Here is a 13,651-nt window from a genome sequence, read left to right as displayed (position 1 = left end):
GAGGGTCATTTCATATTCAAGCTATAGCATATGAGGAAGGTAGAATAGTCACACTCATAGAGACAGAAACTGTGGTTTCCAGAGGCTGGAGGAAGAGGGAATTGGGGAGGGGAGTTAGTGTTTATTTGATGAAACATCCAGTTTTACAAAATGAAGAGTTACAGAGATGGATGTTGACAGCGTCCAACATCATTTATGCATGTAGCAATGTTGAACTGATGAAATGGGTAGGATGGCAGATTTTATCTTATAGATTTTATCATAATTACTATGTACGTAAGTAACAAAATATTACATAGTGTGTAAGTAACAAAAAAACACAAAGAATTACAAGTGGCTATGCAGTCACCATCCCTGAGGTAAATGTTCATATTAAAAAGGCAACCTAACGTCAGGCCTGGTGGTGCACACCTTTAATTCCAGCACTCTGGAGGCAGAGGCAGGCAGATCTCTGTGAAATTGAAGTCAGATGGTCTATATAACAAGTTCCAGGCAGGCTAGGGGTAGGGAGACCCTGCCAAAAAACAAAACAACAAACCCCCAAAAAGGCAACCTATAGTAAAGCTACATTAGATTTGAAGCTTTAAGTGTGATGATAACAGAAAGGAATGCAAAGTAATTCCATCCCTATACCCAGGAGTAGATAAAGGAATGAAGGTAACTGCAAATGAAAACAATGAAAACAAAATCTGAGCATTGCGCTCGAAAGTAGAAGAGAGAAAACACACACTTGAAACTGTCATCTAGAAGTAATGTAAGGTATGTACTTCCAACATGGGCAACTAAAACAGTCGATCTGATGTGGCTAGACCCAGTAGTCCTCCTCCATTCAGTGTCTCTTGCCCTTCTAGAATGGGGAAAGGAGACAGGCTCTCTTTAAAAAAGTATGGTGATTTGCATTGGAGTTGGCTGTGTTCATCTGTTACCACTTACTGTTCTTTACCCTTCCATGCCTATTATTATTATTGTTATTATTATTATTATTCCACCATTCCCACTCTATCATAGAAGGGTTAAGCACAAAGAGACACCAATCTAGAAAACAGTTAATTTTCACTCGTGGAGTGAGTCCAGGATATTGGGTAGCCCTGATCCATGGAGTCATCCAGCCTTGTCCATCTGTGGCCCCACCATTTCCTGGGGTGCTTCCTCCTTGTTAGGTTTTAGGGTTCAGGAAGAGAAAGAGGGCTTCGAAGAAAAGCATTGAGTCAAATTGTCTTTCAGGCAAGAGCTTTATTAACAGCAGGCAGACAGGCAGCACAGCATGGCTGAGATCTGAAGTAGGAAGTTTCAGGCACATCTAGGGAGAACAGAATCTGTTCTTTTAAGTTCCCTTGTGAGGAGAATTGGGAGGGGAGAGGTGCTATGTCATGAAGAAATGGGCCCAAGGTTAGCTGAAATCACCTACCAACTAACAGATTCCATGTTTTCTTATATTTCTGGTTGAAAAGTCCCAAGGACATTTCTAGATAAGAGGCATCTTGAAGAACAAAGGTCCTACTTAGTATGTGATAGGACAGGGGCCTCTTGGCCTGTATTCCTTCTTTGTTTAGGACTTTGCTATCTGAAAGGGCCCTTTCCTGGGTGTGCGTCGAGGGACAAGCTTCCTGCCTATGTGATCTAACACTCTTGTCCTTAGAAAAAGCTGTTTTACAAGTATGGGAGAGAGAGAGAGAGAGAGAGAGACCCAAACCAGGCAACAAGGTGAGGCAGAGGAGTATCTGTTATGGCCAGACACGTCTCATTAGCAATGTGCTGTGTGGCTATAGCTAGAATCAGGATCACCTACAACAGTGCCATTCTGTGCTACATTGTCCCCAAGCAGAGCCTGTGTGAGTAGAGCTGGCTGCAGGTTGAGGGGATGGTGACCAAGCTCTGGGTTTATCTGAGGTAAAGTACTAAGTGTCAGTCATTGTGTGGGCTCCATGTGGACAGAGAGAAGAAGAAAAGTTTCATCTGTACATATCAAGTGAACACTGTTATTTCAAGTCTACCAATGTCAGGATAGAGTCAGTTCTCTCAGGATGGAACTTCAGCTCCCAGAGGGTAAAGTTGTGTCTAGAACTCTCTGTACCTCTGCCCTTGACCTGTGCCATGGACTCTATTCCTGTTGCTTTAGACTATCTCTGTACTCCTGGAATAAACAGGCTTAATTGATGTTTAAAAGCAGTTCAGGAAGAAGGACAGGCATGGAGTCCTTGATTTCTGACGTCTGTCCAACTGTTGCCCAGTGATGTTCTTGTCACATACACAGGAGTCAGCAAATTTCCCTAACAGATAGCTCAGGGTCATCCAGTGGACTTTTGTTCCTCTCCCTTCTCCTGTTTATCCTCAATTACTCTTCAAATTTATGAAAACTATCAAGAATTTTCTCAGTCTTCCTCGCTATCAAGATGAAGCTTTACTCTCCCCTCCCCACCCTGAGCCTTTGTATTTAGTCTTTTGTTTTTTTATTCCACTCAGTGCTGGTGTCCAGACCTGCCAGGTGCCCACAACATTCCTGGATGCACCCATGGGGGACTATTGGGACTTGAAGTTGTGGCAGACTTCACAAAGACTCTTGACAGACTGACATGGACTCTGGTACCCACACAAATCCAATCAATACTGGTATTATAGTGAAGTTTGGGCATTTACCCATTCCCAGTCTTAGGGAAGGTGGTGGCTCTATTACACTCTGCCTTATTTCTTTGTAGCAGTGTCTCTACCTGAGTCCTGAGTCTAGAGCTTGTGCTTTTCAGTCAGGCTTGCAGCCAGTAAGTCCTAGCAATCCTCCTGTCTCCACTCCCTCACAGTGCTAGGGTTGCAAGTGTGCATGAGCCCATGCCCAGGTTGTTATATGAGCAGTGGGATCTGAACTTAGGTTCTTATGGCTGCACTACTAACCACTCTCTCCACCCTACCCACCTGCTCAGTTGAAAGATTTTTATCAAGTTAAATGAGTCAGTTTCTTTAACTCTTTTTTTTTTCTCCTTCATTCTCACAATGTCTTAAGTTTTATGTCTGTGAGATGGGGTTGCAAACTTACTTTTTATTGATCTCAGTGAAGGATAAATGTCTCAACTTGGAATGCCCTAAGAAAGGTTGAGAAAGTCACAGACCCAAACTAAGTTGAGAAAGCCCCAACCTGGAAACTATCTGAAGAAAACATACAGTAGCACTTGGCAACACTCACTATCCCCGACCCCCAAGACCATAACACCAGCACTTATTGTCTCAAATTCTCAAACCATAAAAAAGCAGAACTGGGAGCTGGAGAGATGGCTCAGCGGTTAAGAACACTGGCTGTTCTTGCAGAAAACCCGGGTTCAAATCCCAGCACCCACATGGCAGCTAACAGCTATCCATAACTCCAGTTCCAGGGAATCCGACAACCTCTTCTGTCCTCTGCAGGCATTGCATGACATGGGTGCACTTATCTACATGCAGGCAATACACGCATGCACATAAAATAAAAATGATAAATAAAATTTAAAAAGCAGAAGTGCAGAAAAATACTGTTTCCTCTTTCAACCCCATTTAAAAACCTTATACCAATTGTGCCTCAAAGTGCAGTTTCTATTCCACAGAGAAACTGTTGTCTTTCACTGTTCTAATAAAGAGCAATTTGCTACTGTTGAGGTCAGTCTCATCTCTCTTTCATTTTCCCTGGTCAATTCCGATCTAACATTTTCTAACACTCAGTGATCTTTGTACGAGACAGTGGGAAATGAAGAAATAACCCTCCATCTAGCAACCAAGTAAAGCAGAAAGTAGTAGGCATATGAGATGTGGTGTCACCTGAGTGACACGGTAATGTAATCATGGGTAATCATGGGCCTATAGAGTCCACTTGGTACCCACAGAACCTACTCTAGGAGAGCTGTGGGAACTACAGTCTAGAATCTTTTCCTCCGTATCAAGCTATATGATTTCTCAATGAGTTTTCATCCACTCTGGTTCTCGTCCAGTGGCCTTGGTAATGTTGAAAAGCTGGTGTGACTGTGGGGAGGGAGGAATGAGAGAGCTGAGGGCTTCAACCTGAGGTCTGATAGATCTGGTTCACTGAGAACAGGAAGCTTGAGATTTCTGAATATTGTAGGAATTATCTGGGCAGGTTATCCTGGTAAAATGGAGCAAAATACACCCAGAGTCAGTCATCATGGTCCTCTGTAGGAGGACTGGACAGAAGGTGGGTTGGGGGCACAGGCAGATTAGGCTGAGGTTCCATGTAGAACACTTTGGACCTCTACTTTCAGGAGAATGACTAGAGCTAGGTCACTCCAAGCAGGTCCTCCTCCCCTTCTTCATTTCATCCAGGATTTTCCAGGTTCATGGCTGAGATCTAAGCTCTCTCTTCTGTGTCATTGGTCTGTTCTAGACCCCTTGTTACAGGTTGTTTCTGTGTAAACCAGCAAGAAAGATGGTCCCTGTGGAAAGGGAGTTAGTAGGGCTTTCTGGAGGAGGTCAGGAGAGGAATGGTCAGTGAGGACACAGGATGGCAGCCTCAGAGACAGACTGACTCAGATCCTGCTCCGCTGACCAGCTGTGTAAGCAGGAGAAAGTCATCTAACCCTCTGGTCAACTGCTTTGCTGATAACCAGTATGAAGGAAAAAAAACCCAGAAAACAACTTCTGCATCTTCAACTGAGCCTCCTGCAAGTCTGTTAACTGAATAGTACTTCAAAGATTGTGGTAAGTTTGGAATGTTGCAGGTCCAGAGCCTATTTATAATTTATATTGAGTCATCTCTAGCCCCTTAAATTGCCATTCTTTGCCCACATCTGTGCTTAATGTAACCTCCTGTGACCAACAGATAAAAACCTTTTGGAATGTATTAGCTTAACAAAACCTTAGCTTCCACCAATCAAAAGGCCAACCAAAGGTGTCATTAGCTAACCTCTGAGGCAGAATTCTCCCCATTTTGCTATGACCCACCTACCAAAGGAACCCACCAATGTATCTGAAAAGTGTTTTGATTTATGACTTTCTTTGTTCTGTTACTATAAAAACCTCTTGAAATTGTTACTAAGTTGAGAACTGTTACCAAAATCTGTGTTCCTGGGCCATAGTGACTCATATTTGGATCCAGAATAAACTATCTCTTATTCCCTTTGAGGTGAGAGTTTGGATTTTGCATCAATACTATCATGATAAGATTGATTCTGCAGGGTTTTTGAGTGTTTTCTGAATTGCTAGTGGATATAAGGCCCATTACAGAGGGTTCAGTCTCCCTTCATTACAGGAAATTGAAGCATTCATTTTTCAGAGCTCTTCACATGGAAAGACTGTTTCTGGAGTGGACTACATGGACCAGTGCGACTGCAGACCTAAACTCCTTTCTCCTTCCCACTTGCAGGGCCTAAAGAAGATCTCTGCTACATGAAGACCAGCTGCTTCCTCCAGACCCATTTCATAAAGATGGCCACTTGGGTCAACAAGCAGGGCCTTGGCAGGGCAGGAATTGGGAGTGAGAATCCCTCTTTCCTTGTGCTGTTGGAGACCCTGGGTAGCAGGAACTCCCCCGCACCCTTAGTACCATCTTCTCTTTCCTTCTCCTTCCTTTATTTTCCTTCCAGACCCCAAGGCCTCATCTACCCTCCTTTCTCTCCCCTAATCCCTATCACTTTCACACCTTTTAAAGCCTCAGCTCCTCCTTTCTGGCAGTGGCTAGGGGAAGAAGTAGAACAGGTTTTACAGCTCTGGTACTTGGGTAACTTTCCTGTAGATGAAGTCCAGTTTGCATAGCTACACATCACTGGGTATGTGGATTTTTCTAAAAATTTCATTGTGTTTTACAGCACTCTGGGTGGTCTTTAAACTAATTGCTCCCGTTGTTTTTGTTACTTTATGTGGAAAGATTCTCCAAAGCAGACACTATAAAACAAGAGACTAAGAATGGTTTGTGTGTTTTTATAGTGGATGATTTAAACCTTCCCCAGTGAAAGTGAATTTAGTTTGGGTTCCACAAAAAACCACTGGGAACCTCTTTCCACACTACCTTTCTGATGTGTCGAGGGCACTGTTGCATCTTTTGACATTTATTTTATGTTTTGCTCTTTTGCATTTCTAATAATTCTTTAAATTTTATCTTTACCCTTTGTTCATTATTTCTTGGTTGTGGTTATGTCCACCTAATCAACCACTGTTTGCCGATTTCTCCTCTGTTTTCCTACATTTCCCAGGGGCTTACTCAGTTCTGGGAGAAACATTTAAAAGATCATAAAACTTTTGTTTCCTATAAACAGAATGGTGTCAATTGTGGTTGTGTTATATGATTTCTAGCACATAATGTAATGGTTACTGCCTATATCACGCTCACAGTGCTAAGGCTAAGCAATGTCAGAGAGCTGTAAACTATTATTTCTTGGAGAGACTGAGATCTTCCCAGAAGAGCTCTAGCATTTGAATCAGTAAAGACATTAGCACTCATCAATGTGAATGGCATCAACTACCATCAGGCTCTGGATAGAACAAAACCAGGGAAAAGTAAATTTGCTTCATCTGTTTGCTTAGGGCATCCACATCCTCTTCCCCTGGGACATGTGTGCTCTTGACCTTCAGATTTAATTTGAGACTTCCACCATTACTTCATCCTCTTCATTCCTAGGCCTCCAGACTCAGACTGAAGCTCAGCACAGATGTTCTTTGCTTCACCAGTGTGCTTTTGGAAGACCCATGGGACTTCTCCAACTTTGCTATGTTTGAGTCAATTTCTAAAATACATACAGACATGTCTGTCTATATACGTGAAATAATGTATCTAAATCATCTGTAGATTCTGTTTAGGTATAAAGTCATGACTAACACACATAGCAAACAAATTGAGCCCAACAACCATAGATAAGTTGGTAAAAGCGTGCAGAACAGAAAATGCTAGAGCACATCCATTAATTTGGGTGTTTGGGGGTAGTCAGATTTCTATCTGGGGAGGACTGGATGAATGAAATGCCCAATTCAAAGAAGTTTGGAGGATAACATTGTCTTATCTCCTGGTTCCTGGTTCCTGTTTGTCATCAGTACTTAACAGCCTCCAAAGGACACAGTATCTGGGCTGCATATTTTGTGCATTTCATGCATAGGAGGATTTCTGGGAAGCTTTCAATGGTACATGATGGTAGGAAAGGAGCTTCTCAGTGACTTGTATCACTAATGTTCATGGGATGGATGTAAGTGCACCATGTGCATGCAGTGCCCATAGAGACCAGAAGAGGGCGTCAGATACCCTGGAACTAGAGTTACAGACAGTTGTTAGCCACCATGTGGGTGCTGAGTACTGAACCCTTGTCCTCAGGACAAGCAGTAGATGTTCTTAACCACTTAGCCATCTCTCCAATGCTAGCATGAGAGTCTTTAGACAATTCACATCCACTTCTTTTGGCCTCTGTCAGGGAGTATGTTCTGTTTAAGGAGGATCCCAGTGATATCATTGAAAGTTGGCAGTGACTTGTAGGATTTTATTGAATACCTTTATCGTCATGGTGTGTTCCTCTGAAAAGTTTAATGCATCCTGCCTGGCCCTGCCCTGTAGCTCTGGAAGAATTGCCATGTAGGAGTGGGATAGGGTGGCCTGGTCCTGAAATAGTCTGCTGAAGACTGCATGGGTGACCCACTGTCTGATCACCAGAGTGTCCCACTTGTCCCTACTCTGCCTAGTCTCTCCATGTGGTAGACCCGGTCACTGCCCATGTCCCCTTCTCTCTTTCCAGTTGTCTTGTCTGGTGTTACAGGGTCTGCTCTGAGGGAGGACTTTCTAGGTCCTTCCTGCAGGTAGCCCCTCTGCCAACTGTTTTCTGGGGCAGGAGCTGCTCTGGTCTCCCTCCTGCTGGACAGCAACTCTAGGACTGTGTTTTTCCAATTGCAGCTTTTGATCCATTCATGGATCATAGATCAGGGTTTGTTCACCTGAGCATGACTGCCAAATTGGGCCACACAGTCCTTTGCTGTGGGGCTTCTCTGCACCTTGCTAAGATGTTCAACAGCATACCTGTTTTCTACCCACTAGATGTCAGCAGCACTTCCCAGTGATAGTTCAGGAAGCCTGTGGCCCTTTATAAATGTATTCCGAGAGGCAAAAAATTACCTCCCGATGGATCAGTGGTAGAGTGGATGGAGGCCTTCATTTTTTAAATACATGAAAAAGAATTGTCTAAATGTGGCATACCACATTAATCCCAGAACTCAGAGGCAGAGGCAGGTGGATCTCTGGAAGTTTGAGACCAGCCTGGTTTACATAGCAAGTTCCAGGCCAGTCAGTGCTACATAGTGAGACCTTGTCTTTAAAAAAAAAAAAAAAGGAATGGGGCTGGGGAGATGGCTCAGCAGTTAAGAGCACTGGCTGCTCTTGCAGAGGACCTGAGTTCAGTTCCCAACACCCATATGGTGTCTAACAACCATCTGTAATTCCAGTTCCAGGGGATCTGATGCTTTCTTCTGGCCTCCTCAAACATTACATCACACAGATGCACCTACATACATGCAGGCAAAACACTCATACACATAAAACAAAAATAAATTTTAAAAAATGCATTCACACATGCAAGATAAGTTTTCTGAAGAAACATTCACTTCAATTAGTTGTGTGTTTGTGTCTGTATGTCTTCAATCCTGTTGTAAATGTATTCCTAGTTTTTAGTTTTTTTGTTTGTGTCTTCTTGAGACAGGATCTCCCTGTAGCTCCAGCTGGTCTGGAACCTGGTAAGTAGAACAGGTTGGCCTTGAACTCACAGAGATCCGCCTGCTTCTATCTCCGGAGTGGTGGGGTTTTTCATTTTTTAAATTTTTACAATATCAGACTGAGAAAATTTGCAAAAAGAGAATAAAGAATTCAAATTACCCACTGTTCCCTTCTCCACTGGTCCCTCCCCTTTCCTTCCTCCTCTCCTCCCCAACTTTCTCTCTCTCTCTCTCTCTCACTGTCCCCAGCATATTGTATCTAAATACAAAAGCACTTATAACTAAGACATATTTCTTTCTCCACAATGCCCGAGGGTGCAGGCATTGAAGGGACAGTGATTTATAGTCATCCCTCTGTGCTGACTCCCAGGCAAGTCAATCTTGTTGACCTGTAACTTAGGACAATGGATGCTACACATTTCTCTTTGCAAAGCTTTGGAAACTTATGCCCCAAATTCCTGAAGGACAAGTGTCTTTTGTCTTATGTTTCTTTTTTTTTAATGTGTTTTGAGCCAGTTTCACAATGTTTCTGAGGCTGGCCTTGGAACTCTCTGTGTAACATAGGTTGGCTGTGACTAAGCTTTGGCTCTCTGGCCTCAGCTCCTGAATGCTGAGATTTATATGTGTGTAGAATCAGGTCTATCTCTCTTATTATGATGTATCATGAACTCATTCAGATCTTAATTTTTTAAAAAATACACTTTGTTATGTTTGTGTTGTGTTTACTTGTTTGTAACATTAATATGTAGCTGAAAAGAAAAAAAAATCCCTAATTTGAGAAATCATTGAACTGATATCTAAATTTTTAAATCTGTTTATCTATATGTGTTTTTAATTTATTTTTATTCTATGTGTATGAGTGTATTGCCCACATGTATGTAAATACACCCATGTCGTGCAGTGCCAGAGGAGATCAGAAGGTGTCAAATCCCATGTAACTGGAGTTATGAATGGTTGTTAACCACCATGTGGGTGTGGGAATCAAACCTGGCTCTTCTACAAGAGCAGCCAGTGCTCTTAACTGCTGAGCCATCACTCCAGCTCCAGTACTAATAATATTAGTCCTGATTTTTATTAACTTGTAATTGACTATTTTGTTTGGTTGTTGAGCTAAAGTTATAAGGAAATTGACTATCAGTTTGCTAGGAACTTTGAGAAAAATTTCAATATTTTCTACGTGGTATCCTTTCTTGTTTTCCATGAGTTTTAAAAAATATCTTTATTGAATTTTTGGGAGTTTCATACAATGTATTTTTGTTGTTGTTGTTGTTCTTTTTGAGACAGGGTCTCCCTGTAGCCCCAGCTGTCCTAGAACTCACTATGTAGAACAGGCTGGGCTTGAACTCACAGAGACCCACCTGCCTCTGCCTCCCGAGTGCTGGGATTAAAGGCATGCGCCACCATGCCTGGCTCATATAATGTATTTTGATCATGTTCAGACTCCCTCCCCTCTCTGTACCTCCCTTACTATCCCTTGCCAAATTTCATGTCCTCTATTATTTTTTTCAAGGCCTAGTGAGTCTATTTTGTGCCTGCAAATGCACTTCAGTGTGGGTCCATCCTCTGGAGCCTGGTTAACCTACCCAATGCTACACCCTTAAAGAAAATGGATTGTCCTTAACCCACAGTTATCAGTTGCCAATAGTTCTTCAGCTAGGGTTAGGAATTCTTACCCACCTCCCCCACCTCCACCCTGCCTCTTGCTGGGAATATATCTGGCTTGAGCTTATGTAGATCTTGGGCATGCTGTCACAATTGCTGTGAATTATATGAGTAATTGTCCTGCTGTCCAGAAAACACTGTTTTCTTATAGTCATCTACCTCTGGCTCTTATAATTTTTCTTTCCCTTCTTCCTCAATTATCCCTGACCTTTGGAAAACAAAGTTTTGATATAGGTGTCCAGTCTCTTATTCTCTGCACATTGACCATTTGTAGGTCTAGCACCATATGCAAGAAGAAGCTTCTTTGGTAAGAGTTGAGAGATGCATTAGTCTATGGGTATAACAATAAGCCATTAGGAGTCAGTTTAATACTGTCTATTTAGCAGAATAATAGTAGTAGTCTCTCTCTTACAGCTTGTGACCTGTCTAGCCACAGGTTCCTAGGCCTGATATCAGTGCCAGGTCTATGTGCTCCATCTTGTGAAGTGGGCCTTAAATCCAAGCAGAACATTGTTGATTACTCCCATAACATTCATACCACTATTGTACCAGTAGGTATATTTTGCCAGGCCAGTTGTTACAGCTCACAGGATCACAGCTGGTAAGACTGATGATTACTTTCCTCTTCTAGTAGCGTGCATAGCACCTTCTAACACTATGAAAGCTGACAGTAGAGATGAAGTTTTAAGGTCATACTAGCTTGATTTCTCCTTTGTCTGTTCTATGGCTAATGCATGTAGTGTCTTCAGCAATAGGGTCTTACTATCAAGTTCTGGCAGATAACCAAAAGAAGCTTTAACCTTAAACTTTGCTGTAATTCAGCTTCCCCAAAGCCTTAGTTTGTAATACCTTATAGTTAATAAATTATGCATGTTGGGAGAATTTTCCCCTTTAACTCAGTTTCTTTTTAAAAAATATTTTTTTTATATGTATGAGTGCTTTGCCTGCTCTAAGCGCACCCATGCATGCAGTGCCCATGGAGGCCAGAAGAAAGTGACAGATCCCCTGGAACTGGACAGTTGTTAGCCATTATGTGGGTGCTGGGAACCAAACCTAGGCCCTCTGCAAGAGCAGCCAGTGCTCTCAAATGCTGAACCATCCTCTCTCCAGCTTCAAGTTGTGTTTCTTGCCGCTAGGGTTGGATATGGGGGGTGGGTGTTTTAAGAGGACACTAAGAGAATTGCTGGGTACTAAGAAGTTTATTAAAGGAGTTATTAACTCCATGGACTGACAGACAGAGGGGCACCAGCATGGCAAGGACTGCAAGGGGAGCTCGGGCCCCAGTACCAGAGACAGACAACATTGCAGGGTCTCTGAAGAGATTCAGAGCCCATGCGGCAAAAGAGGGAGCCTCTTATACCTTTTAAGGATGAGGGGAATGCTCATAACAAGAGCCTGAAGCCAGGCGCTCTGATTCCCAGGGAGGAGGCAGGGAAGTAGGATGGGTGTGGAGCCAATGGGGCCTCATGCTTTAGCAACACCCTTTGATGTCAACTCACTTCCCAGGTGAGAAATCCTTTCTTCAGCATCCAATAGGGTGCCTGTCATCCATCCATATCTGTGGGGAGTGGGGGGGGGCCTAGATTCTACATACATTCTTACAATGGCACATGGTGATTTCTGCTTTCTTATTTTCAGATTGAAGAAAATGTTCATTCTTTTCTGGATTTGCTATGCTTATCCAACCAATATTTAAAAGAATATTTAAAAATTTCCATGAAAGAGGAAAATTTTTAAAAAATTTTGTTTTATTATTTTTATTTTATATGTATGAGTATATTGTCTGCATGTATGTGAGTGCACCCGTGATATGCAATGCCACAGAGATCAGAAGAGGGCTTCAGATTCCCCTGGAAGTGGAGTTAAGGATGGTTCGTAACCACCATGTGGGTGCTGGGAATTGAACCCAGGTCCTCTGCAAGGGCAGTCAGTACTCTTAACCACTGAGCCATCTCTCCAGCCCCCAAAGAGGAAATATTTTAAGTTGTCTGCTGATATTTGTTTATTTATTTGGTCTTTTTGAGACTGGGTCTCCCTGTAGTCCCAGCTGGCTTGAAACTCACTATATAAACCAGGCTGGCCTTGAGCTCACAGAAATCTGCCTGCCTCTGCCTCCTGAGTGCTAGGACTAAAGGTATGCACCACCACACCTGTCTTACTGATATTTATTTTTAATAAGTTATATTTTTAAAAACGAAATTCTGATTTAATTTTATATGGAATTTTTCTCTGAGAGCATCAAAACGCTAGTCATAGAACTAGAAGAAACTAGTAATTCCAGTTCAGAAATCTCTCTATAGACCCTGGCACATCTACCCCAAACACTTTGATATCCTGCACAGAGTCCCATTGAACAATCAGAACTGTTCACACTGTGTCATTGGAACTGAGCACAAAGGTCCAGACAATCTGGCAAAATTGGAGTGAATTTCTGTGAGGTCACTGTAAGCTACATTCTCTTGCTTCAGACATCTTTCCCTGTCCCTGGTCCCCATTGCTCCCTATTGCCTTTCAGAGTCCCCTGTTACTCACAAGGATGATGTGCTGGACTCCCCGCCCTGCTTTGACAGGCTGCTGGCCCAGCCCTTTCCCTCCTGCAGAGCTGTTCTCTCCTCTGAGGGGTCCTGTGCTCTGGATCTCCCTTCCCAGCTCCTCAGAGACCTTGTCCTGGACAGCACGGCCTCCTCCTCCTGCCCTCCACCTGGGTCCCTGTGCACTTCTCTCAGGGTATGGAAGGAGGAGGATGTGCCCCATATTTCCCAAATCTCTCCCATCTGACTTGTGGTCATTAAAACAAACTACAGTCTACAGAAGGACCCTGTTACTCACAGGGTTCAGAATGTAGTCTGATGTTAACAGTTTTTTTTTTTTTTTTCCAATAAAGAAGAGACCAGATGAATTAATGCCAATGTACGATTTCTATGAATTGTTATAGAGAAACAGAACATTCTCTCAGGTCAGGAACTCATATTTGGCCTGACCCAGGCATCCTGAGTCTCCAGAGCCTGCAGGAGCTCCACAGTCCAGGGGCAAAGACAGCAACGTGAGAAGGGGAGGAAGGGGGGCCAGCTTTGCTTTTCACTATCTTGACTGTCACTGCCTATTCCCGGTGGACCCGGCAGGAGGGGCGGGCGGGGAGATGGATGCTGGCCAGGCTGAGAAGCAGGCATGCTCACCCCTGCTTTTTGCTTTGAGAGCCCTGCCAAGGCTTCTGGCACTTTCTCTATCGAGGCTGTAGGGGCTCTTTCTGGTCCTCGCGGATGGGCCTGGCACTGGCTCCGGAACTCCAGGATTGGTTGGAACTGGGGGTGGGGAAAGGCGGTCTGAAGACCAG

The sequence above is a fragment of the Nannospalax galili genome, unplaced genomic scaffold (assembly GCF_000622305.1).
Source record: "Nannospalax galili isolate Female #2095 unplaced genomic scaffold, S.galili_v1.0 scaffold5, whole genome shotgun sequence".
NCBI classification, from domain to species: Eukaryota; Metazoa; Chordata; class Mammalia; order Rodentia; family Spalacidae; genus Nannospalax; species Nannospalax galili.
This window is presented reverse-complemented; position numbering follows the sequence as displayed.